Consider the following 27210-nt stretch of genomic DNA (forward strand, 5'->3'; position numbering starts at 1 on the left):
TACAGTTGTGTTCATTTCACATGCTAGCAATGTAACGTGCAAAATCCTTCAAGCTAGGCTTCAACAGTACATGAACTGAGAACTTCCAGATGTACAAATTCGATTTAGAAAAGGAAGGAACTAGAGATCAAATTACCACCATCTGTTGGATCATAGAAAAAGCAAGGGAATTCCATAAAAACTGAAATAAAGAAGCAGTCAATTCTGCTTCATTGACTACACTAAAGCCTTTGACTACGTTTCCAACAAACTGTGGGAAATTCTTACAGAGATGGAATACCAGACCACCTTACCTGCCTCCTGAGAAACCTGTATGCAGGTCAAGAAGCAACAGTTAGAACCAGATGTGGAACAATACACTGGTTCAAAATTGGGAAAAGAGTATAGCAAGGCTGTATATTGACACCCTGCTTATTTAATTTCTATGCAGAGTGCATCATGTGAAATGCCAGGCTGGATGAATCCCAAGCTGGAATCAAGAAGGTTAGGAGAAATATCAACAACCTCAGATAGGTAGATGATACCACTCTAATGGCAGAAAGTGAAGAGAAACTAAAGATCCTTTTGATGAGGGTGAAAGAGGAGAGTAAAAAGCTGGCTTAAAAATCAACATTCAAAAGACTGAGATGATGGCATGTGGTCCCATCACTTCATGGCAAATAGATGGAGGAAAACTAGAAGCAGTGACAGGTTTTCTTTTCTTGGATTCTAAAATCACTGTGGACACTGACTACAACCATGAAATTAAAGACGCTTGCTCCTTGGAGGGAAAGCTGTGACAACCCTCAACAGTGATTTAAAAAGCACAGACATCACTTTGCTGATGTTCATATAGTCAAAGCTACAGTTTTTCCAGTAGTCATATATAGATGTGAGAGTTGGGCCCTAAAGAAGGCTGAGAACTGAAGCATTGATCTTTCAAATTGTGGTGCTAGAGAAGACTTTTGAGAGCCCCTTGGACTGCAAGGAGATCAAACCAGTCAATTCTAAAGGAAATCAATCCTGAATACTGCTGAAGCTGAAGCTCAAATATTTGGCCACCTGGTGCAAAGATCTGGCTCACTGGAAAAGACCCTGATGCTGGAAGATTGCAAGCAGGAGAAGGATGAGAGGATGAGATAGGATGACAGAGGATGAGATGGTTGGATGGCATGACCAACTCAATGGACATGAATTTGAGCAAACTCGGGGGGATGGTGAATTACAGAAAAGCCTGGTGTGCTGCAGTCCTTGGAGTTACAAAGAGTTGGAGTTGTTCAGTTACAAAGAGTTGTTCAGCAACTGAACAAAAACAAAACAAATTGCATTTCTAGGAGCACATCACATATGCTTATTATATACAGCTTTTCCTGACATATTTTTATGTAGTTCAGAGAGGGACATCTAAGACTCCACTAGAGAACACGGCTCATATACATCCATATTATATGTTTGAGTTCCAATTTAGTAACCCCAGCAGCTACAGATAACCACAAGTAAAACAAGATTTAAAAAAAAGTACAGTAGCAGCCAAATTTCCTAATTGTATCTGTTTTCTGTAGCTGTGAAAGAAATTACCACAAACTCAGCTGCTTGAGAACAATAACACAAATCTATTGTTTCACAATTCTTTGGTCGGGAGCAGTCCGGCACATTTTAGCCAGATGCTCACAAGGGCCTCATAAGGTCTGGAATCAAGGTGCCAGGCAGCTGCATTCTCATGCAGAAGCTGACTTGGGAAGACATCTGCTTCCAACACCATTCAGGTGGCTGGCAGAACTTAGCTCTTTGAAGTTGTAGGACGCAAGACTCAGTTTTCTTGCTGGCTGTTGACCGGGGACCTCTCAGCTCCTAGGTGCTGTCCTCATGTCCCCGCCACGAGGCTCCCTCCACACGCTGAGATGCCACGTGACCCTCTCACCCTTCTAACCCCCTTCTTCAGGAAGAACCCAACCTTTTTAAAAGCTCGTCTGATTAGGTCAAACCTACCAAAGATAATCTCCCTGTTAAAGAACTCAAACTGATTTGGGATTTGATTATATCTGCAAAATCTCTTTCATCTTTTTAAATATAAAGTAGCCAGATTATAGCTTTTTCAGTCATAGCCACTGTCTCACTGACTCTCAAGAAAAAGGGATGAGTTTGTGTTAGTTGCTCAGTCAAGTCTGACTCTTTGTAACCCCATAGACTGGGGCCCACCAGGCTCCTCTGTCCATGGAATTCTGCAGGCAAGAATACTGGAGTGGGTTGCCATTTCCTACTCCCAGATCAGGTATCAAACCCATATCTCCGCTTCTCTGTCTTCTGCATTGGCAGGCTGATTTTTTACCACCAAGCCACCAGGGAAGCAGATGATACAGAGCATACACAGCTGGGGGAAGATATCTTGGGATCACAACATTCTTCCTGCAACATCAACTTAACCCTTTGTTGCTCCAAGACCCCTTGTCACTTGAGCACTTTAGTGTTAAGGAATAAAATGTCTAGCATTTGATCACAATACTTTTGAGTGTAACATTTGGCAAAACTCAAAGGAAAAATTTAAGCTACATGCTGAAGGGATTAGACAACAGAGTGAAGGCATTAAAAGATGAAATGTCTGCAAATCTTGTTCTTTTTCAAGAAATCCTTGGTCTTTCAGATTATCTGGCCCCAAACCCTTGACCAGCCACTAACCCCTTACTCTGCAATCCATGCCTTTCTTGTTTGGCTCACTTTGCCTTTCTTGTTTCTTTTTCCCAACTCATGTAACCCTGTCAATGAACTGGGTTTTTGTTTGTTTGATTGCTTAGTCACTAAATAATATCTGACTCTTTTGCAACCCCATGAGCTAAAGCCCACAGGCTCCTCTGTCCATTGGATTTTCCAGGCAAGAATACTGGAGTGGGTTGCCATTTTCTTCTCCAGGGGATCTTACCAACCCAGGAATCGAACCTGCATCTCCTGTATGGGCAGGCATATTCTGTACCTCTGAGCCAGGAAATTTTCATGCAATTCTCAATTTAGACTGAAATACAATTATTTCAAACTAATTCTTCATACAATCTTGATATAATGTAGATATGCTTCATGTTGTTATTTTTTAAATTTTTATTTAATTTTTGTCTATGCTGGGTCTTCACTGCTGTGCATGGGCTTTCTTTAATTGTGGTAACGGGGGGCCACTCTCTAGTTGCAACGTGCAGGTTTCTCATGCAGCTGAGCGTGGGCTCTAGGTGCTCCGGCTTCAGTAGTTGCAGCACGCGGGCCCAGTAGCTGCGGTTCCTGGACTCCAGAGTACAGGCTCCATAGTTGGGCACACAGGGTCAGTTGCTCCGAGGTATGTGGGATCTTCCCTGATCATGAATGGAATCCACGTCTCCTGCATTGGCTGGTGGATATTTTATCTGTGAGCCACCAGGGAAACCCCCATATTGTGTTATTTTTAATTGTTTAGTATCTTTTAAAACCCTCAAGTCTTCGAGATCCTTCATAGCATCTACTTCATAGATTTTATAATTACTGCAAAGTTTTTATTGTCAATTGAAGGTTAGCCTCTTCCTGTAATTTCTGATCTATGGTTTATCGGTTAATTTTTGTTTTTTCCCCTGTATAAGTTCTTTAGGGTCTTCTAGGTCCTCCACTACTAAAACAAAAAAAGTGTCATTTCTTTCCTTGATGCTTGTAATCGATCTCATGTGGTTTCCCCTTTTCAGAAATATTTGCTTCCAGATTTAGTTCAGTCTTCTTCCTTTCCTTTCTTTCATCCTCATCATTCTGCCTGTCTCTAATGAGATGATGCTTCCTCCCCATCACCCACTCCCCACTGAAAGCCCTTCCTCCTACCTTTGCATCAGATGCTCATTGAAGATGCGCGTGCCTTCCTGCTGTCATCTCCATCCAAGCATGTGTGAAGGTGACAGCAAGTGAGTGACCAGTATTAAGCCACTGATTTGCTTTTGTTGACCTGACCTAAAGCATACAGATCTAAGTTTTAAAATTTGTAGAAAATATTTAAAGACAAAAACAGCGAGCATCACTCTATTCCACTGGCTGCAAAAACCACTACTGATTCCAGAATAGTCATTTTCCTCTTTGGAAACTTGTATCTGTCAGAATTCTTCTAGATGTAAGTGACAGAAAATCCCTTCCAACCTGGATCAGGCAAATAGGAATATTTTCATCTCACTTAGCTTGAATGGCCCAGAGGACGCCACTGGGAGCTGGACGCACCCCTCTTCTGGCTCACTTAATCACCACACTGCTTCCATCCTCAGACAGGCAATTCTCTCAGCAAAGATGGCTGTAAGGCAGTCCATGCCCAGTGAAAAAACAAAACCCCAGAATTTCTCCTGGGACAATACATTTTTGAAGAGTGACGAATGGCTTTTCTATATACAAGTAAAAGAAAAGATATTTAAAGGTCCCTATAAATACTTTGGAGTTTAAGGTAACTTCTGAGTTACTTTACACCGTACATACTCAATAGAAATACTAACTGATAAAGGAGCACGTGAACATTGAAGTCCCAGCATTAATTGCTCAAAAAGTTGTTTTTTTTCTGGTGTAAAAGAAAGGAAGGTGAATGAGAAGAAGAAAGGGTATCATTTTGGTAACCTCACTTTGGATTTTATCTCCAGCAATGAATAGATGTGTAACCTGAGCAAATTACTTGATTTTTAAGCCTCAGTTTCTCTCCACCTTGGAGACTGTACTTACAGACTGCTTTTCTCCCAGTATCATGCTGATGAAATGCAAAAATGCCGTGAGTTAAGCTCTTTACATAGTACTTGCACATAGAAAGCGCTTATCAGTTAGCATTATTAGCAATGAACTTGAAACATAGTAATAGACTCTCAGATGCTGGTTATCCATTTTCACTCTGTTCATTCTCTCCTTTAGGCAATGGCACCCCACTCCCGTACTCTTGCCTGGAAAATCCCATGGACAGAGGAGCCTGGTGAGCTGCAGTCCATGGGGTTGCAAAGAGTCAGACACGACTGAGCAACTTCACTTTCACTTCTCACTTTCATGCATTGGAGAAGGAAATGGCAACCCACTCCAGTGTTCTTGCCTGGAGAATCCCAGGAACGGGGGAGCCTGGAGGGCTGCCGTCTACGGGGTCGCACAGAGTCGGACACGACTGAAGTGACTTAGCAGCAGCGGCAGCATTCTGTCCTTTAGCTGTAGTATTTAGCTTTACTCTGTTAATTTAGTCTATTCAAGGACTGACCCAACATTTGTGGGGCTTAAATCTTATACAATTTTGAAGGCCTTTTAAGAGGAAAGCATATGACATTGTGAATAAAAATTAGAGACATATTAATTTGAAAATTATATTTAAATTTAAAAGTTATAATAAACTACAAATACATAAATGATGGACAAATCTTAGACATATCACAAATCCAGAAAATTAATTATAATTTTAATAAATTAACTCCTGACATACTTCTGAACTACTTTTTTCTTTTTTGGTTGTATATTCTTCAGTTGCTATATCCTATCACAGCAGTTTCATAATGTTTTCAAAGGAGAGAATAAAAAATTAATCCAGTCTTTCCTTAGGATGGTCAGTCAAGTTTATTTTTAAAGTATTGATGGTTTAGTGAAGTTTCCTTCAGCTTTAGAGCTCATGACTGATAATGCCACCCATGGAACTCCCGCTCCAATTTCCCTGAGATGGCACTACTTAATGGGGGAGATCCGCAGATGATTGGAGCATTTGCTCTCAATCTGGATGTCATTGGCAGCTTCTGTTTCTAGGTTCTCCAAGTCTTAGCTACTGCTGTTTCCTGTTGCACCTCTTCCACTAATCCTGTTGTGGGCAGGGGAGGAGGTTGTGTACCTTCATGATCTCATAAAGTCTATCAACAAGCTTCGAGTGAGGATCAGGACAGAATTTCATTCACGTCCTTTTCCTTGGCATCAGAGAGCCTAAATAACTCTTTGAGGTCCTTCTGGGACAGGATTATCACTGGGTCCTGGAAGATGCGGAGGTAGAGCTGGTAACTTGTAAACCTCCTCTGTGGATCTAAGACTACCAATAGGGCAGAGAGGATGACTCCCCAATCTAGGGTAGTTATTCTTCCCTGTGTAGGATTTAACTAGCAAAGATTGGATATTTCAAAAAAAACCCAAATTAACTTTTTGGCCAACCCAATAAAAATATAGAATGCATGCAATATTTGGGACAAATCAAAAAGTTATTCATTATTTATCTGAAATTCAAACTTAACTGGACACCCTGTATTAATTTGGCAGCACTAACATTGTGGCCCTACAAGGCAGCCTTGGAAAAAGTCCATGAAGATGCCCAAAAACTGGTTTCACCAGCCCCATCTTAAATCTGCTGTCTGATTCTAATATAAAGCTTAACATTTGTTCCTGTTAAATGAGATGTTGAATCCAAAGAACCCAATTTGAACAGACGCTCAAAAGGATTTTTATTTTTTTATTTTCCCCTTTCAAATTCATTTTGTTCAATTTGGCTCATTATTCCAACCTGTTGACTGTTTCAAGTCTTAATTCTATAATACATTACAGTAACTATCCTTCTAGTTTTGTCTAATCCTTAAGTTATGGTTAGTTAGCCTCTTTGACATCACAACACAGGCAAATTATGTTCATTGTTGAAGACTGTAAGAACTGTCATTCTGGGTCCCACTGCTTTTGTAAAACATCAGGCCTAGTAAGGGCTAGATTCCAAAACTACAGAAATTTAATTTATTCTTTGATTATGGGAATCATTTCACAATGTATACATATATGAAACTATCACATTGCACCCTTTAAATATGTTACAATTTTGTCAACTATACCCCAATAAAGCTAAAAAATAAACACAATAAAGTTCAACACTTAAAAGCAAAAATCTATGTATGTCATTTATGTAAGATATAGTTAAGAATTATGTTTAGTACTAGTTGTGGTTATCAGCTTTTCTCTCTCTCTTATGGCCTGCTTCAGGACATAAGAGAAACAAGTGTGCGATGTACTAAACCACCTGAGGAGAAAAAATAATTCTTATATAAGAGGAAGGTACATAGCTGTTTGTATAAAATGTCATTGCTGATGAAAATGAGAATTAAAATAAAATAACTGTACCCTTTTTTTGTTCTCCTTCCTCTTTTTTCTCTTTTCTCTGTTTTATAATTTTAATTTTTTAAAACCTATTATATTTTTCTACATTTATTCCTTTGTTTGCCTTTCTTACTGTTCTTTTCCCCTTGCAGTTAATCTTTAATGTACATAAATCTTCTTCATCTACCTCTATTTAATTTTGCATATCTATTCTTTCTTCTTTCCTTTCCTCTCAAAATATTTGTTAGTTTTGCTTTCGTTGCTTTATTCCCAACTTGGCACCTTGCTTTAGTTTTGCTTTCCAGTTTGTGCTTAAGTTAGTTTTGTTCTTAACTGGTAAATACAATTTTTTATTTCCTTTGTTTGCCAGATAAATCTATTATACTTTATTTTTGTTGGACTGTTTTCACTTTGCTCATGGGTATATATGTATATGTGTATATTCCATTATTTTAATTATTATTTGCCTAATTTTGTAATTGCCGTTTGTCTGGGATTCATCTTTGGTTTCTCGTTTTTGGATATTTGTTTTAATCTCAATGCCGTAACAAACCACTTGTAGACTCTCTGTTTCTAACCAAAGACCAAGCCCTGAGCCTTTGGAGTGGGAGCACTGACTCCAAGACCCTAGACTACCAGAGAACTAACCCTAGGGAGTATCAAACAGTGAGACCTCATACAAAAGAAACCACTTGAATACAAGACTTGGCATCACCCAACCATCAGTAACACCCTGTGTAGGATGCCTCATCTAAACATGAAACAAAACAAAAACACAAACCCAATCATCAGCAGACAGGATTACCACCTCACCCATCAGAAAATTAATAAGGAAACACAAGTCTTAAATGATACATTAGATGAGATGGATCTTTTGATATCTTCAGGACATTCCATCCAAATGCAGAAGAATACACACACCTTCTTCTCAAGTGCACATGGAACATTCTATAGCATAGACTGCATCTTGGATCACAAATCACACCTCAGTAAATTTAAGAAAATTGAAATCATATCAAGCATCTCCTCTGACCACAACTATGACACTGATATCAATTACAAGAAAAAAAACCTGTAAGAAACACAAACACATGGAAATTAAACAACACATTTCTAACCAACAGGTTACTGGAGAAATCAAAAGGGAAATTTCTATAAACAAGTGACAATGAAAACACAACTCAAAACCTATGGGATGCAGCAAAAGCAGTTCTAAGAGGGGAGCTTATAGCAATACAATCCTTCCTCAAGAAACAAGAAAAATGTTGAATAGACAATCTAACTTTATACTGAAAGCAATCAGAAAAAGAAGAACAAAAAAAACCCCCCCAAAATTAGTGGAAGGAAAGAAATCATAAAGATCTGAGCAGACATATGAAAAAGAAATGAAAGAAACAATAGTAAAGATTAATAAAACTAAAAAATGATTCTTTGAGAAGAAAAACAAAATTGACAAACCCTTAGCCAGACTCCTCAAGAAAAAAGAGAGAAGAATCAAATCAACAAAATTAGAAACTAAAAAGGAGAGGTTACAATAGACAATGCAGAAATACAAAAGAGTATAAGAGACTATTAATGAACAACTATTTGCCAATAAAATAGATAACCTTAGAAAAGTTCATCTTCCAAGACTGAACCAGGAAGAAATAGAAATTATCAACAACCCAGTTACAAGCACTGAAATTGAAGCTGTGATCAAAAATCTCCCAAGAAACAAAAGCCCAGGACCAGATGGCTTCACAGGAGAATTCTGTCAAACATTTAGGGAAGAGCTCATGCATATCCTTCTAAAACTCTTCCAAAAAGTCTCAGAGGAAGGAACACTTCCAAACTCATTCTACAAGGCCACCATTACTCTGATACCAAAACCAGACAAAGACAACACCAAAAGAGAAAACTACAGGCCAATATCACTGGTGAACATAGATGCAAAAATCCTCAACAAAATTTTAGCAAACAGAATTCAGCAACAAATCAAAAAGCTTAAACACCATGATCAAGTTGGGTTTATTCCAGGGATGCAAGGATTCTTCAATATACAGAAATCAATCAATGTGATACACCATATTAACAAATTGAAAGATAAAAACCATATGATAATCTCAACAGAAGCAGAAAAGGCCTTTGGCAAAATTCAGCACCCACCCATTTATGATTAAAACACTTCAAAAAATGGGCACAGACGGAAGCTACCTCAACATGGTAAAGGCCATATATGATAAGCCTACAGCAAACATTATTCTCAATGGTGAAAAAATGAAAGCTTCCCCCTAAGATCAGGAACAAGACAAGGGTGTCCACTTTCACCACTATTATTCAACATAATTTTGGAGGTCCTAGCTTCAGCAATCAGAGAAGGAAAAGAAATAAAAGGAATCGAGATTGGAAAAGAAGAAGTAAAGCTCTGACTGTTTGCAGATGACATAATACTGTACGTAGAAAACCCTAAAGATAGTATCAGAAAATTACTAGAGTTCATCAGTGAATTTAGCAACGTTGCAGGATACAAAATCAATACACAGAAATCACTTGCATTTCTATATAATAACAATGAAAAATCAGAAAGAGAAATTAAGGGATCAATCTCATTCACAATTGCAACAAAAAGAATTAAATATATAGGAATAAACTTACCTAAGGAGACAAAAGAACTGTACACAGAAAATTATAAAACATTCATGAAAGAAATAAAAGATGACATAAACAGATGGAGAGATATTCCATGTTCCTGCATAGGAAGAATCAATATTGTGAAAATGACTATACCACCAAATGAGATCTACAGATTTAATGCAATCCCTATCAAATTACCAATGGCATTTTTCACAGAACTAGAAAAAAAAATTTCAAAATTCATATGGAAACACAAAAGACCCCAAATAGCCAAAGAAGTCTTGAGAAAGAAGAATGGAGCTGGAGGAATCAACCTTCCTGACTTCAGATTATACTACAAAACTACAGTCATCAAGACAGTATGGTACTGGCACAAAAACAGAAATACAGATCAATGGAACAAGATAGAAGGTCCAGAAATAAACCCCTGCACCTATGGGTACCTTATTTTTGACAAAGGAGGCAAGAATATACAATGGGGCAAAGATAGCCTCTTCAATAAATGGTGCTGGAAAAACTGGACAACTTCATGTAAAATAATGAAATTAGAATACTTTCTAACGCCACACACCAAGATAAACTGAAGATGGATTAAAGACCTAAATGTAAGGCCAGAAACTATAAAACTCTTAGAGAAAAACATAGGCAGAGCACTCGATGACATAAATCAAAGCAAGACCCTCTATGACCCACCTCCTAGAGTAATAGAAATGAAAACAAAAGTAAACAAGTGAGACCTGATTAAACTTAAGAGCTTTTGCACAGCAAAGGAAACTATAAACAAGGTGAAAAGGCAATCCTCAGAATGGGAGAAAATAATAGCAAATGAAACAACTGACAAAGGATTAATTTCCAAAATATACAAGCAGCTCATACAACTCAATGCCAGAAAAGCAAACAACCCAATCAAAAAGTGGGGAAAAGGCCTAAACAGACATTTCTCCAAAGAAGACAAACAGATGGCTAACACACACATGAAAAGATGCTCAATATCACTCATTATTAGAGAAATGCAAGTCAAAACTACAATGAGATATCACCTTACACTGGTCAGAGTGGCCCTCATCAAAAAGTCTACAAACAATAAATGCTGGGGAGGGTGTGGAGAAAAGGGAACGCTCTTGCACTGTTGGTAGGAATGTAAATTGATACAGCCTCTATGGAAAATGGTATGAAGATTCCTTAAAAAACTAGAAATAAAACCACCATATGACCCAGCAATTCCACTCTTAGGCATATACCCTGAGGAAACCAAAATTGAAAGAGAAACATGTATCCCATTGTTCATTGCACCACTATTTACAATAGCTAGAACATCGAGCAATGTAAATGTCCATCGACAGAGAATGGATAAAGAAGTTGTGGTACATATACATAATGGAATATTCAGTTCAGTTCAGTTGCTCGGTCATATCTGACTCTTTGCAACCCCATGAATTGCAGCACGCCAGGCCTCCCTGTCCATCACCAACTCCTGGAGTTTACTCAAACTCATGTCCATCGAGTCGGTGATGCCAACCAGTTATCTCATCCTCTGTTGTCCCCTTCTCCTCCTGCCCCCAATCCCTCTGAGCATCAGGGTCTTTTCCAATGAGTCAACTCTTCGCATGAGGTGGCCAAAGTATTGGAGTTTCAGCTTCAGCGTCAGCATCAATTACTCAACCATAAAAAGGAACATATTTGAGTCCATTCTAATGAGGTGGATGAACCTATTAGACAGAGTGAAGTGAGTCAGAAAAAGAAAGATAAATACCATATTCTAATGCATATATATGGAATATAGAAAAATGGTACTGAAGAATTTATTTACAGGGCAACAGTGGAGAAGCAGACATAGAGAATAGACTCATGGACATGGGGAGAGGAGAGGAGAGGGTGAGATGTATGGAAACAGTAACATGGAAACTTACATTCCCATATATAAAATAGAGAGCCAACAGGAATTTGCTGTATGGCTCAGGAAACTCAAACAGGGGGTCTGTATCAACCTAGAGGGGTGGGATGGGGGAGGGAGATGGGAGAGAGGTTCAAAAGGGAGGGGATATTATGTATACCTATGGCTGATTCATGTTGAGGCTTGACAGAAAACAGCAAAACTCTGTAAAGCAATTATTCTTCAATAAATAAATAAATTTAAAAAAATAACTAGTGAAAAAAATGTAAAATTTCAGAGAACAAAGAAACTAGAGGAATTTATTTTCTCTTCTAGCATTTACTATTTCCAATGACAGCACTTGATTGGGTCTATTTCAATGCATTTAATATGGAGAGCCCCTAAGGGAAGATTTTTGGGTGGTTAAAACATATTTTTGGGGTAAAAGAGTTTGGTGGGGGGTAAAACGTTGGGTTAGTCTGCAGTGACCTGTTCTTGATGAAGCCATTCTAATTCTGGTCTTCATGCTTCCTTTTCTAAATGTTCAGGTATTCTTTTTAAAAACGTAACCCTTCTAGGATTTTTGTCAGCCCTGTGATCTGTAGTTCAATAAATCTAACTTCCTCTTCTGAAAACTGGAGCAACACTTTCCATTCTTCAGTCTCCGGGCACCTCTCCTGTTTTCCATGGTTTCCCAATGATTACCCACAGTGATTCAGTAATTACAGCCATACGTTCTCTATGTAGCCTGCCTGAGATGTAGTTTAGCCAGGCCAAGGGATTTGAAATAACCAGAGCACCTAGAATCTCTCTCATGGTTTCTCCTGCTTCCTAGGTTTCAAATCACTCTAATATTTACTCCCCACTTTTCCTGATCCCATGAGTTAGCAGAGACATATGCTTATGAGATCTTTAAAAGTGGTCAAAGTTTACATCTAATTCCAGGTCTTTGGAAGGACCTGCACCTAATCTTCAGAGGCAGAGTCAAAGGCTCATTCTGAGACACATCTAATAAAAAATATTTTATACTCTTAGAAGTTGCTCACAACTATGATGTTTCTCTTCTGTGACCACCAGAAGCATAAAGACCATGGAAGTCTATTATTGTTTGTTTTACTGTTTCTTGAGTATATTTATTTAACAATCATGACATAAAGCTTAAAAAGCCTGGGCCAGCAGTTCTAGTTCAAGATGGTCATGTGGGAGTATCCTAAACTGACCTTCTTTCACTGACACGCCACTTCTACAGCTACATGTAGAATAATTTCCTCTGAAAGAAACCTGAAAACTAGGTGGGCAATTCCTACACATTGCGTAAATGAGAAACCCTCACACTGAAATAAGTAGGAGAGGCAGAGACACAATCTCATTGTAATCCCCACCCCTGGCATGGAGACCTACAAGTGGAAGGGAACACACAAGTCTTAGTGTTTCTCTGAAAAGAAAGTGGAAGTGAAAGTCATTCAGTTGTGTCTGACTCTTTGTGACTGTGACTATACAGTCCATGGAATTTTCCAGGCCAGAATACTGGAGTGGGTAGCCTTTCCCTTCTCCAGGGGATCTTCCCAACCCAGGGATCAAACCCAGGTCTCCCAAATTGCAGGCAGATTCTTTACCAGCTGAGCCACAAGGAAAGCCCAAGAGTACTGGAGTGGATAGCCTATCCCTTCTCCAGAGGATCTTCCTGACCTAGGAATTGAACCAGGCTCTCCTACATTGCAGGAGGATTCTTTACCAACTGAGCTATCAGGGGTGTCTCTGTTTCTCCCTGAGGAGCTACTGATTTGAACTCTGTATCAGGCATCCCAACTTTTAAGACCTGATCTTAAGAGATGAGTCCCCAAAAGGTCTAGCTTTGAAAACCAATGTGTCCACAAGCCCCACAAGACTCTAGTGAGAAACAATTCTTTGAGGGCTTGCACAGACTTATTTGGCTACTCCTAAGGTCCAGAGCTGAGGCAGCTGATTGAAAAATGCTCTGTCTGCCTGTGAAAGAGTCCTGTTTACTTATCTTCATAACTATGACCTGAGAGCAGACTTCTAACTAAAAATACATGTAAGGACCTCCTATAACCCTCTCCAAAGACCTTGGGTAGTAGGTAATATCTTCATCTTCTTTCTCTGCCTCACTGCCAGTCACCAGTATGTCTCGGAGAGGAATTTGTACACACATCTGGTGCCGCCCCTTTTTGCAGCTTCCACCCAGGGAACATCCATTGGTCACCCGGCTCTGGTGGCCAGCAGGGTCTATGTTTGCAAGTCCCAGAGCACTGTAGCAAGTGGAGAAACAGTTTTTAAGCAGAGCACAGAGATAGTAGACTAAAATACACTCCGAATCTTTCTGTGAATGCTTATCTTTCTACATGTGGCCTGATGGTTTATAATTAAACACAGATCTAAGGACTTAGTACTATCCTCTCCAGAGACTGGGGAGACAGATGGGTGTTATCTCTGTGCTCCCCCTTTGCCCTGACCCAAGGTGCTGGTGTCACTGAGAAAGGAGCTTGTGTAGAATCTGGGGTCCTGGTTTTTGTGGCTTCCACCTAGAAGACACATCCCTTGACAGCTTAGATTTGGTGGCTAGTAGGACTGTGTGTTCTCAGATTCAACAGGATGGTAACAAACAATAAAACAATCCTTAACTGTTACCCTAGAGCTCAATGCAGTCGGAAGAGACGGTCATGCCATTCCATGGTTTTCCTCTTAAAGCTATATTTGCATACTTTAAAACCTGCTTGATGAGAGTCTGGTTTCTAGTCACCTTGAATCTAGGTGCCAACTGAACTCCTCCCCATGGGGACACTGACAGGTTTTAGCACACCTTCAACTATGGGAAGCCACTAGGAATGAAGTTGGCTCCTTGGGTAATCAGAGCTTTGAGAGACAATCAAGAGCTAGGACAAGGCTGATCACCTGTATGAGGCTACGCCTTCAAGGCTGGAAGAAGTGGTTGTTTTATCTAATGCATATATGAGAAAAGAGAAGGAAAATGAAGAAAAACAGGAAAAAATAGATTTTAGGACAAAGACTGTAATAAAAGCCTTTACTCAATAATAAATAGGTCAATTGAACAAGAAGCTGTAGGATTTGTAAATATTTATACACCTAAAATTGGAACACTTAAAGATATAAAGCAAGTATTAACAGACCTAAAGGGAGAAATGATGCCAACAGCTGACTCATTTTTAAAGGCCCTGATGTTGGGAAGGATTGAGGGTAGAAGGAGAAGAGGATGTCAGAGGATGAGATGGTTGGATGGCATCAGAGATGCAAAGGACATGAACCTGGGCAAACTTCAGGAGGTGGTGAGGGACAGGGAGGCCTGTCATTCTGCAGTCCATGGGGTCTCAAAGAGTCAGACACGACTGGGTGATGGAGCAACAACAAAAAGAGAAACAGACAATAATACAACATTAAGGGATTTAATATTCCATCTTTCTTCAATGAATAGATCATGTAGACCAAAAAAAAAAAAAATCAATAAGAAAATATTGGCCTTAATAACATGTTATACCAGATACACTTAAAAGACATATACAAAAAACTCTGTTCAAAAGCAACAGAATATACATCTTCTCAAGAGTATATAGTACATTCTTCAGGATAAATTATATATTAGTCCACAAAATATATCTTAATAGATTTAAAATCATAATCTTTTTTGACCACAACATTACAAAACAAAAATAATTACCAGGAGAAAACTGAAAAATTCACAAATATGTGAAGATTATACAACATGCTAGTGAATAACCAATGGGTCAAAGAAAAATAAAAAAAGAGATAAAAACATAACTTGAGACAAATGAAAATATGATATACCAAAATTAAGGGTTGCACCAAAAGCAGTATAACAGGAAAATTTCTAGTGAAAAATGCCTACATCAAGAAACATCTTGGATAAACACATAACTTCACACCTCAAGGAACTAGAAAAAGAAAAACTAAGTCTAAAAGTTAGTAGAAAAGGAAACAAAGGTGGAGCGAAAATAATGAAAGAGACTAAAAACACGATAAAAAATATCAATAAAATTAAGAACTGGCTGTTTAAAAAGCTAAACAAAATAGACAAACCTTAGCTAGATTCACTGAGAAACAGAGGCAGGACTCATAAAACCAAAGTGAAAGAGGGGACATTACCCCTGATACTACACAGGATCTATAAAGGATCATAAAAGGTGACCATGAACAACTATATGCCAACAAACTGGACAACTTAGAAGAAAAAAGTTTAAAAATAGCCTAGAAACATACAACTTACCAAACAGAATAATGAAATATAGAAAGTTTAAATAAACCAATTTCTAGTAAGGATACTGAATCAGTAGTCAAAAAAATCTCTCAACAAATATCCATGGCATGATGGCTTCACTGGTGAATTCTAACAAATATTTAAAGAAAAATTAATACTAATTCCTCTCAAGTTCAAAAAATAGAAAAGAATGAGCCAATCTAAAACTAATTTTAGGAGGCCAACATCACTCAGATGCCAAACCCAGATAAGGACCCCAAAAGAAAAGAAAGTTGCTGGTCAATACCCCTGATTAACATAGATGTAAACACGCTTTAAAGAGCAATATTGCATAGGAACCAGGAATGTTAGGTCCACGAATCAAGGCAAATTGGAAGTGGTCAAACAGGAGACAGCTAGAGTGAGCACCGACATTCTAGGAATCGGCGAACTAAGATGGACTGGAATGGGTGAATTTAACTCAGATGACCGTTATATCTACTACTATGGGCAAGAACCCCTTAGAAGAAATGGAGTAGCCATCATGGTCAACAAAAGAGTCCGAAACGCAGTACTTGGATGCAATCTCAAAAATGACAGAATGATCTCTGTTCATTTCCAAGGCAAACCGTTCACTATCACAGTAATCCAAGTCTATGCCCCGACCAGTAACACTGAAGAAGCTGAAGTGGAACGGTTCTATGAAGACCTACAAGACCTTTTAGAACTAACACCCCCAAAAGATGTCCTTTTCATTATAGGGGACTTCAATGCAAAAGGAGGAACTCAAGAAACACCTGGAGTAATAGGAAAATTTGGCCTTGGAGTACAGAATGAAGCAGGGCAAAGGCTAATGGAGTTTTGCTAGGAGAACACACTGGTCATAGCAAACACCCTCTTCAACAACACAAGAGAAGACTCTACACATGGACATCATCAGATGGTCAACAGTGAAATCAGATTGATTATATTCTTTGCAGCCAAAGATGGAGAAGCTCTATACAGTCAGCAAAAACAATACTGGGAGCTGACTGTGGCTGAGATCATGAATTCCTTATTGCCAAATTCAGACTTAAATTGAAGAAAGGGGGGAAAAACCACTAGACCATTCAGGTATGACCTAAATTAAATCCCTTAAGATTATACAGTGGAAGTGACAAATAGATTTAAGGGACTAGATCTGATAGACAGAGTGCCTGATGAACTAGGACACTGTACATGACATTGTACAGGAGACAGGGATCAAGACCTTCCCCAAGAAAAAGAAATGCAAAAAAGAAAAACGGCTGTCTGAGGAGGCCTTACAAACAGCTGTGAAAAGAAGAGAAGTGAAAGGCAAGGAGAAAAGGAAAGATACACCTATTTGAATGCAGAATTCCAAAGAATAGCAAGGAGAGATAAGAAGCCTTCCTCAGTGATCAGTGCAAAGAAACAGAGGGAAACAATAGAATGGGAAAGACTAGAGATCTCTTCAAGGAAATTAGAGATACCAAGGGAACATTTCATGCAAAGATGGGTTCGATAAAGGACAGAAATGGTATGGACCTAACAGAAGCAGAAGATACTAAGAAGAGGTGGCAAGAATACCCAGAAGAACTGTACAAAAAAGATCTTCATGACCCAGATAATCACGATGGTGTGATCACTCACCTAGAGCCAGACATCCTGGAATGTGAAGTCAAGTGGGCCTTAGGAAGCATCACTATGAACAAAGCTAGTGGAGGTGATGGAATTCCAGTTGAGCTATTTCAAATCTTAAAAGATGATGCTGTGAAAATGTTGCTCTCAGTATGCCAGCAAATCTGGAAAACTCAGCAGTGGCCACAGGACTGAAAAAGGTCAGTTTTCATTCCAATCCCAAAGAAAGGCAATCCCAAATAATGCTCAAACTCCCGCACAATTGCACTCATCTCACTCACTAGTAAAAAAATGCTCAAAATTCTCCAAGCCAGGTTTCAGTAATATGTGAACTTCCAGATGTTCAAGCTGGATTTAGAAAAGGCAGAGGAACCAGAGATCTAATTGCCAATATCTGCTGGATCATTGAAAAAGCAAGAAAGTTCCAGAAAAACATCTATTTCTGCTTTATTGACTATGCCAAAGCCTTTGACTGTGTGGATCACAATAAACTGTGGAGAATTCTGAAAGAGATGGAAATACCAGGCCACGTGACCCAGCTCTTGAGAAACCTATAAGCAGGTCAGGAAGCAACAGTTAGAACTGGACATGGAACAACAGACTGGTTCCAAATAGGAAAAGGAGTACATCAAGGCTGTATATTGTCACCCTGCTTATTTAACTTATATGCAGAGTACATCATGAGGACCCTGGGATGGATGAAGCACAAGCTGGAATGAAGATTGCCAGGAGAAATATCAATAACCTCTGATATGCAGATGACACCATTCTTATGCAGAAAGTGAAGAAGAACTAAAGGGCCTCTTGATGAAAGTGAAAGAGGAGACTGAAAAAGTTGGCTTAAAGCTCAACATTCAGAAAACTAAGATCATGGCATCCGGTCCCATCACTTCATGGCAAATAGATGGGGAAACAGTGGAAACAGTGAAAGACTTTATTTTTTTGGGCTCCAAAATCACTGCAGATGGTGACTGCAGCCATGAAATTAAAAGATGCTTGCTCCTTGGAAGGAAAGTTATGACCAACCTAGACAGTGTATTAAAAAGCAGAGACATTACTTTGTCAACAAAGGTCCATCTAGTCAAGGCTATGGTTTTTCCAGTGGTCACGTATGGACGTGAGAGTTGGACTGTGAAGATAGCAGAGCACTGAAGAATTGATGCTTTTGAACTGTGGTGTTGGAGAAGACTCTTGAGAGTCCCTTGGACTGCAAGGAGATCCAACCAGTCCATCCTGAAGGAGATCAGTCCTGGGTGTTTGTTGGAAGGACTAATGCTGAAGCTGAAACTCCAATACTTTGGCCACCTGATGTGAAGAGCTGACTCATTTGAAAAGACCCTGATGCTGGGAAAGATTGAAGGCAGGAGGAGAAGGGACGACAAAGAATGAGATGGTTGGATGGCATCACCGACTTGATGGACATGAGTTTGGGAAACTTCGGGAGTTGGAGCTGGACAAGGAGGTCTGGAGTGCTGCAGTCCATGGGGTCGCTAAGAGTCGGACATGACTGAACAACTGAACTGAACTGAAACATGCTCAACAAAATATTAACAGACCAAATTCAACAAAACATTAAAAGGATCATACCCCATGGTCAACTGAGATTTATTCTAGGGATGCAGTAATGGCTCCATACCCACAAAATCAACATGACATACCACATTAACAAAACATATGATAAAAATCACACAGTTATCTCAACAGATGCAGAAAAATAGCTTTACAAAATTTGCATCTATTTATAATAAAAACTTCAACAAACTGGGTAAAGAGGGGATGTACCTCAATAGAATAAAGGCCATATATGACAGGCCCACAGCTAATAATATACTCAACAGTGATGAGCTGAAATCTTTTCCTCTAACATCAGTTACAAGTCAAGGATGCTCCCTCTTGTCACTCTTTTTCAACATAGTATTGGAAATCCTAGCCACATAAATCAGACAAGAAAAAGAAAAGTCACTTAAATTGGAAAGGAAAAAGTAAAACCGTCACTATTTTTGGATGACAAATTATAGAAAACCCTAAAAACCCCACCAAAAAAGTATTAGAATAAGTGAACTCAGTAACATTGCAGAACACAAAAATCAGTTGAATACACCAAGAATGATCTATTGAAAAGAGAAATTAAGAAATTAATCTCATTTACATTGCCTTATAAAGGATAAAATACCTAGGCATGAAATTAACTGAAAAGGTGAAAGACCTATACACTGAAAACTACAAAATATTAATGAAAGAAATTAGAGAGGACACAAATAAGTGAAAAGATTCCATGATCATTGGTTGGAAGAATACTGTTCAAATGCCCATACTAACCCAAGTAACCTACAGATTTTAACACAATCCTTATCAAAATTTCAATGGCATTTTTCACAGAAATAGAACACACAGTTCTAAAATTTGCTTTGAACCACAAAATGTCCCCCAATAACTGAAGAAATATTGAGAAAAAACAAAACTGGAGGTATCATGCTCCCTGATTTCTGATACTGTTACAGACTATAGTAATCAAAACAGAGTGATATTGGCATAAAAAGAGACACACAGATCAATGAAAGAAAATAGAGAGCCCATAAATAAACCTGCATATTTATGAGCAATTTATGTATGACAAAGGAGGCAAGAATATAAAATGGGCAGAAAGACTCTTCAATAAATAGTGCTGGGAAAACCAGACAGCTATCTGTCAAAGAATGAAACTAGACGATATTTTACACCATACACGAAAAGTAACTCAAGGGATTAGGCGCTTGAATGTAAACCATGAAATCATAGAACTTCCCGGAGAAAACAAGGCAGTGAACCACGTGACATTGGTCTTGATGATGATTTTTTTGGATTTGGCACCAAAAACAAAGACAGAAAAATAAAAATAAGCAAGTGCAGCTGCAAGAAGCTAAGATGCCCCTGCACAGCAAAGCAAACTATCAACAAAACTAAAAGGCAAAAGCTATAAATGGGAGAAAATATCTGCAAATCATGTATCAGATAAGGGCTTCTTATGTCAAATATTTACTATATAAAGAACTCACATAACTCATTGGCAAACAATCCCAAACAATCTGATTTAAAAACTGGAAGAGGATCTGAATAGACATTTTTTCCAAAGAGGACATACAGATGGCCAACAGGTGCATAAAAAGATGTTCAACATCACTAATCTTTCAGTTCAGTTCAGTCACTCAGTCATGTCTGACTCTTTGCGACCCCATGAGTCGCAGCACGCCAGGCCTCCCTGTCCATCACCAGTTCCCAGAGTTTAGAGAAATGCAAATCAAAAACCACAATGAGATATCACCTTACACATTAGAAAGGCTTTTATAAAGAGGGTAAGAAATGTTAAGTGTTGGTAAGGATGTGTAGAAAAGGCAACTCCCATGCACTGTTGGTGGGAATACAAACTGGTGTAGCCACTATGGAAAACGGTTTGGAGGTTCCTCAAAAAATTAAAATTAGAACTACCGTACAATCCAGCAATTCCACATCGGGGTATTTATCCAAAGAAAATAAAAACATTAGCTGGAAAACTTATCTAAACTTTCATGTTCATTGCAGCAGAGCCAAGATACAGAAAAATTTAAGTGTCCACTGATGGATAAAGAAGATGTGTGTGTGAGTGTGTGTGTGTATATGTGTGTGTGTGTGTGTGTGTATAGTTGTTTAGTTGCTAAATCATGTCCAATTCTTTTGCAACCCCATGTACTATAGCCCACCAGGCTCCTCTGTCCCTGGGATTTCCCAGGCAAGAATACTGGAGTGGGTTGCCATTTCCTTCTCCAGGAGATCTTCCTGATCCAGGGATCAAACCTGCATCTCCTGTTTAGCAAGTGGATTCTTTACCACTGAGCCACCTGGACAGGCCATATATGTATAGTGTGAGTGTGTTTTTGGAATAAGAAATCAAATATTTATACATATGTATACACACACATAAATGGATAAAGATGTGGTATATGTATATGCACAGTGCAATATTATGCAGCCATAAATAGAATGAAATCTTGCCATTTGCAATAACATCAATGGAAATTAAGGGCATTATGACAAGTGAAATAAGTCAGAGAAAGACGAATACTGTATGTTCTCATGTGTGAAATCTTAAAAACAGACAATAATGAAAAAGTTTATAGATTCAAAGAAGGGACCGGTGGTTGCCATTGAGTGGTGGGTGAAGGGTGTGTAGAATGGGTGAAGGGAATCAAAAGGTACACACTTCCAGTTATAAAATATCCTGGAGATGTAATTTACAGCATGGTTACTATAGTTAATGACCCTGTATTACACATTTGAAAGTTGGTATGCTAAGAATAAATTTTTAAAATTCTCATCACAAAAAAGAAAGAAATTTGTAAGTATATGTAGTGATGGGCATACATTAACTAGACTTGTTGTGGTGGTCATTTCACGATATTACACAAATACTGAATGCTGTAAACTTGAGCGTATATAATGATACATGTCAATTACATCTATCATTTAAAAAAAGAAAAAAGCCCTGGTGGTCCCGTGGTTAAGACTCCCTGCCTCCACTGAAGGGAGTGTGGGTTCAATCCCTGATTGGGGAACTAAGATCCCATGTGACATGCAGTGCTGCCAAAATTAAAAGGCCACCTGCTTCCATTTTCTTAATGAAAAGAAACTGAACTGTTTTTGTTTGCTTGTTTATTTCACTTTGTCTTTATTCTCTCTCACTTAAACATTGATGTTATAATGATTACTAATGATCAGATATCTCTTTTCACAAGCAACTAATAGTAAAAGAAACTTTAAGATTACAGCCTAGTTGGAACGAGAAATCTAAATCTTTGGATGATACACTGGAATATAAAGGTGAAAAAAGAGACAAGGCACTCAGAGGTCCTGTGGATCTGTCTCTTGCTTCAACAATGCTTGGCTGGAACATACCCAGGGGCATCCCTCACTCCAGCCTCCGATTATCCTCCAACTTTTCTTTTAGTCGCAAATTTCAGAATCAGCCACTCAGCTGTCCTCAATCACCGGGACGAGTCAACACCATTTTTTGAGCTTAAATCCTTATTACTGATCAACCATGAGCCCCCAGATTCATTAGAATTATTACACCAAGGTAGAGGCCACTGTCATAACTGCCTGGTCAACATGCATCTGCAGACCTCCCACACCTCCCTCTCTTTGGGCTTCTATTTCAACCTTGACAACGTGGCTGTGTAGGGCGTGGGCCACTTTTTCCATGAATTGGATGAGGAGGAACATGAGGGCACCCAGCGTCCCTTGAAAATGCAGAACCACCACAGCGGCCGCACCCTGCCCCATGACACGCAGAAGCCGTCTCAAGAAGAGTGGGGTAAAACACAGGACATTATGGAAGCCTCTCTTCTCTTGGAGAAGAACCTGAAGCAGTCCCTTTGGGATCTGCATGGCCTGAGTTCTGCCCGTACAGACTCCCACCTCTGTGGCTTCCTGGAGAGCCACGTCCTAGGTGAGGAGGTGAAACTCACCCAGAACATGCATGACCACCTGACCAACCTCTGCAGGCTGGGCAAGAATCTCTTCTAAAGCCTCACCCACAACCACAACTCGAGGGCTTGGAGCCCAGGGGCCTTTGAGGAGTCCCTCTGGTGTAACGACTTCTGCCTGAAGCCCCCTCTCTGCAGCCACTTGGCAGCTTTTTAACCACCTTGGAGCACTCTCCCGAGTCTTGGACCAAATGGAAACCATAAAGCTTTTTGCAGCAAGAAAAGAATATCTAGTTTTTATATTAAACAAACACAATCAGCAGGCCTTTGATGCTGTTTTTTCCCCATTAACATTGCTGACATCAGAACATAAAATGAGTTCCCACAAAGAAACTTTGATAAAAAACAACCAGGATACAAGCATTGTTTTAAGAACACTATTCTTTTGATCCCCCAAGTTGAACGCTTGTCAGACACTTAGTAGCCACATAAAAATGTTTGCTTAATTGAGTATATGCCACATGATAAAAAAAAATGCAAGTTAAATCTTGGACTCTGAAAACAATTATAGTTATTTCACAGATAGCAGTGATTCAAGGAAAGAGAAGGGATTATGACTGAACACAGATGCAGACTGTAATAGCAACAAATGGAAATAATGTTGCAAAAAACAATATTTTAGCTTTTATTAGCATTTGAAGGGGCACAATAAAGAGTAAATTTTTTTTTTCTCCCAGTGTTCTTTAAAAAGATGGGATAGAAGCAAACGTTTCAGCCAGATACAAGGTAAAACCCAGCTTCTTAGCTATTAGAAAGGGACATAGTTGTGTGTCTGCTGGTACAGATCCACTGAATTAGGGACTTAACTCCTACCTTTTCCCAGCTGAGTTCATATGAGACTACAGAAGTCATAAGCCGTCTTCAAAACTGAAGGCCTTTGCATGGAGACTTGCTCCTGTAACCTTGAAGGAGACTCAGAATGTGAACCTCCTCATGCCTGCTCTCAAAAGAAGGGGAGTGGCCTGCCTGACACTTTATTTTGAGCTCTTCAACTAGGTAAATTCACTCCACCTGGAAGTTATCATGCTAAAGGTGGAGCATGAGACTGCTGCCTAGAAAAATCCCTGTTCCTGAAAAATCAGAGAATCAAAAGTTGTTTTTGCTCTAGAGTATTTTAACACTTTTTGGCTTAGAATGTGTTTGCATAGTCAACTCCTTTCCAAAGTCTAGATGGTAAGCAGGGCACATATTATCCCTACTTTTGTAATTAAAGAAATTGAGATGCAGTAATAATGTATAACAATCACTTGAAACTAATTTCATCAAAATGAATCATAATCTAACACCCATCCTCCCCCAATACCTAACTGGTAGTTTCTCCAGTCCTTAGATAATGAGAAGAAGTTCTTGATGATTTTCAGGTTGTAATCCTTTCAACTAAGTTGATTTCAACAGCCTCTTATCTACTTATCATGTAACTGTGGACTGGTGATGGAAGTAAAGTCCATGGTGTAAAGAGCAATATTACATAGAAATCTGGAATGTTAGGTACATGAATCAAAGTAAATTGTAAGTAGTCAAACAGGAGATGGCAAGAGTGAACATTGATATTTTAGGAATCAGTGAACTAACATGGATTGGAATGGGTGAATTTAACTCATATGACCGTTATATCTACTACTGTGGGCAAGAATTCCTTAGAAGAAATGGAGCAGCCATCATAGTCAACAACAGAGTCTGAAATGCAGTACTTGGATGCAGTCTCAAAAACAACAGGATGATCTCTGTTCATTTCCAAGGCAAACCATTCACAATCACAGTAATCCAGGTCTATGCCCCGACCAGTGATGCTGAAGAAGCTGGAGTGGTTCTATGAAGACCTACAAGACCTTTAAAAACTAACACCCCCAAAAGATGTCCTTTTCATTATAGGGGATGGAATACAAAAGTAGGAAGTCAAGAGATACCTGAAGTAATAGGGAAATTTGGCCTTGGAGTAAAAAACAAAGTAGGGCAAAGGCTAACAGAGTTTTGCCAAGAGAATGCACTGGTCATAGCAAACACCCTCTTCCAACAACACAAGAGAAGACTCTGCACATGGACATCACCAGATGGTCAATAGCAAAATCAGATTGATTCTATTCTTTGTAGCTGCAGATGGAGAAGCCCTATATAGTCAGCAAAAGCAAGACTGGGAGCTTACTGTGGCTCATATCATGAATTCCTTATTGCCAAATTCAGACTTAAATTGAAGACAGTAGGGGAAACCACCAGACCACTTAGGTATCACCTAAATCAAATCCCTTACGATTATACAGTGGAAGTGACAAATAGATTCAAAGGATTAGATCTGATAGAGTGCCTGAAGAACTAGGGGTGGAGGTTTGTGACATTGTACAGGAGGCAGGGATCAAGACCATCCCCCAAAAAAAGAAATGCAAAAAGGCAAAATGGTTGTCTGAGGAGGCCTTACAAATAGCTATGAATATAAGAGAAGTGAAAGGCAAGGAGAAAAGGAAAGATACACCTATTTGAATGCAGAATTCCAAAGAATAGCAAGGAGAGATAAAAAAGCCTTCCTCAGTGATCAGTACAAAGAAACAGAGGAAAACAAAAGAATGGGAAAGACTAGAGAGCTCTTCAAGAAAATACCAAGGGTATATTTCATGCAAAGATGGGCTCAATAAAGGAAGGAAATGGTAGGGACCTAACAGAAGCAGAAGATATTAAGAAGAGGTGGTAAGAATACACAGAACTATACAAAAAAGATCATCATGACCCAGATAATCATGATGGTATGATCATTCACCTAGAGCCAGACATCCTGGAATGTGAAGTCAAGTGGGCCTTAGGAAGCATCACTACAAACAAAGCTAGTGGAGGTGATGGAATTTCAGTTGAGTTATTTCAAATACTAAAAGATGATGCTGTGAAAGTGCTGCACTCAATATGCCAGCAAATTTGGAAAACTCAGCAGTGGCCACAGGACTGGGAAAGGTCAGTTTTCATTCCAATCCCAAAGAAACACAATGCCAAAGACTGTTCAAACTACTGCACAATTGTAGTCATCTCATATACTAGCAAAGTAATGCTCAAAATTCTTCAAGCCGGGCTTCAACAGTCCGTGAACCGTGAACTTCCAGATGTTCAAGCTGGATTTAGAAAAGGCAGAGGAGCCAGAGATCAACATTCATTGGATCATTGAAAAAGCAGGAGATTTCCAGAAAAACATCTATTTCTGTTTTATTGACTATGCCAAAGACTTTGACTGTATGGATCACAATAAACTGTGGAAACTTCTTCAAGAGCTGGGAATACCAGACCACCTAACCTGAGAAATCTGTGTGCAGGTCAGGAAGCAACAGTTAGAACTGGATATAGAACAACGGACTGGTTCCAAAACTGGAAAGGAGTATGTCAAGGCTGCATATTGTCACCCTGCTTATTTACTTATATGCAGAGTACATCATGAGAAATGCCGAGCTGGATGAAACACAAGCTGGAATCAAGATTGCCAGGAGAAATATCAATAACCTCAGATGTGCAGATGATACCACCCTTAAGGCAGGAAGCAAAAAAGAACAAAAGAGCCCCTTGATGAAAGTGAAAGAGAAGAGTGAAAAAATTGCCTTAAAACTCAAGATTCAGAAAACTAAGATCATGGCATCCAGTCCCATCACTTCATGGCAAATAGATGGGGAAACAATGGAAACAGTGATAGACTATTTTTGGGGGCTCCAAAATCACTGCAGATAGTGACTGCAGCCATGAAATGAAAAGACGCTTGTTCCTTGGAAGGAAAGCTATGATCAACCTAGACAGCATATTAATAAGCAGAGACATTGCTTTGCCAACAAAGGTCTGTATAGTCAAAGCTATGGTTTTTCCAGTAGTCATGTATGGATGTGAGAGTTGGACTGTAAAGAATGCTGAGTGCTAAAGAATTGATGCTTTTGAACTGTGGTGTTGGAGAAGACTCTTGAGAGTCCCTTGGATTGCAAGGAGAGACAACCAGTCTATCCTAAAGGAAATCAGTCCTTACTATTCACTGGAAGGACTGATGCTGAAGCTGAAACTCCAATATTTGTCCACCTTATGTGAAGAACTGACTCACTATCCTAAAGGAAATCAGTCCTTACTATTCACTGGAAGGACTGATGCTGAAGCTGAAACTCCAATATTTGTCCACCTTATGTGAAGAACTGACTCACTTTCCCTGATGCTAGGAAAGATTGAAGGCAGGAGGAGAAGGGAACAACAGAGGATGAGATGGTTGGATGGCATCACCTACTTGATGGACATTAGTTTGAGTAGGCTCCGGGAATTGGTGATGGACAGGGAGGCCTGGCATGCTGCAGTCCATGGCATTGCAAAGA

Source organism: Cervus elaphus, chromosome 19, assembly GCF_910594005.1.
Source record: "Cervus elaphus chromosome 19, mCerEla1.1, whole genome shotgun sequence".
Lineage (NCBI taxonomy): Eukaryota > Metazoa > Chordata > Mammalia > Artiodactyla > Cervidae > Cervus > Cervus elaphus.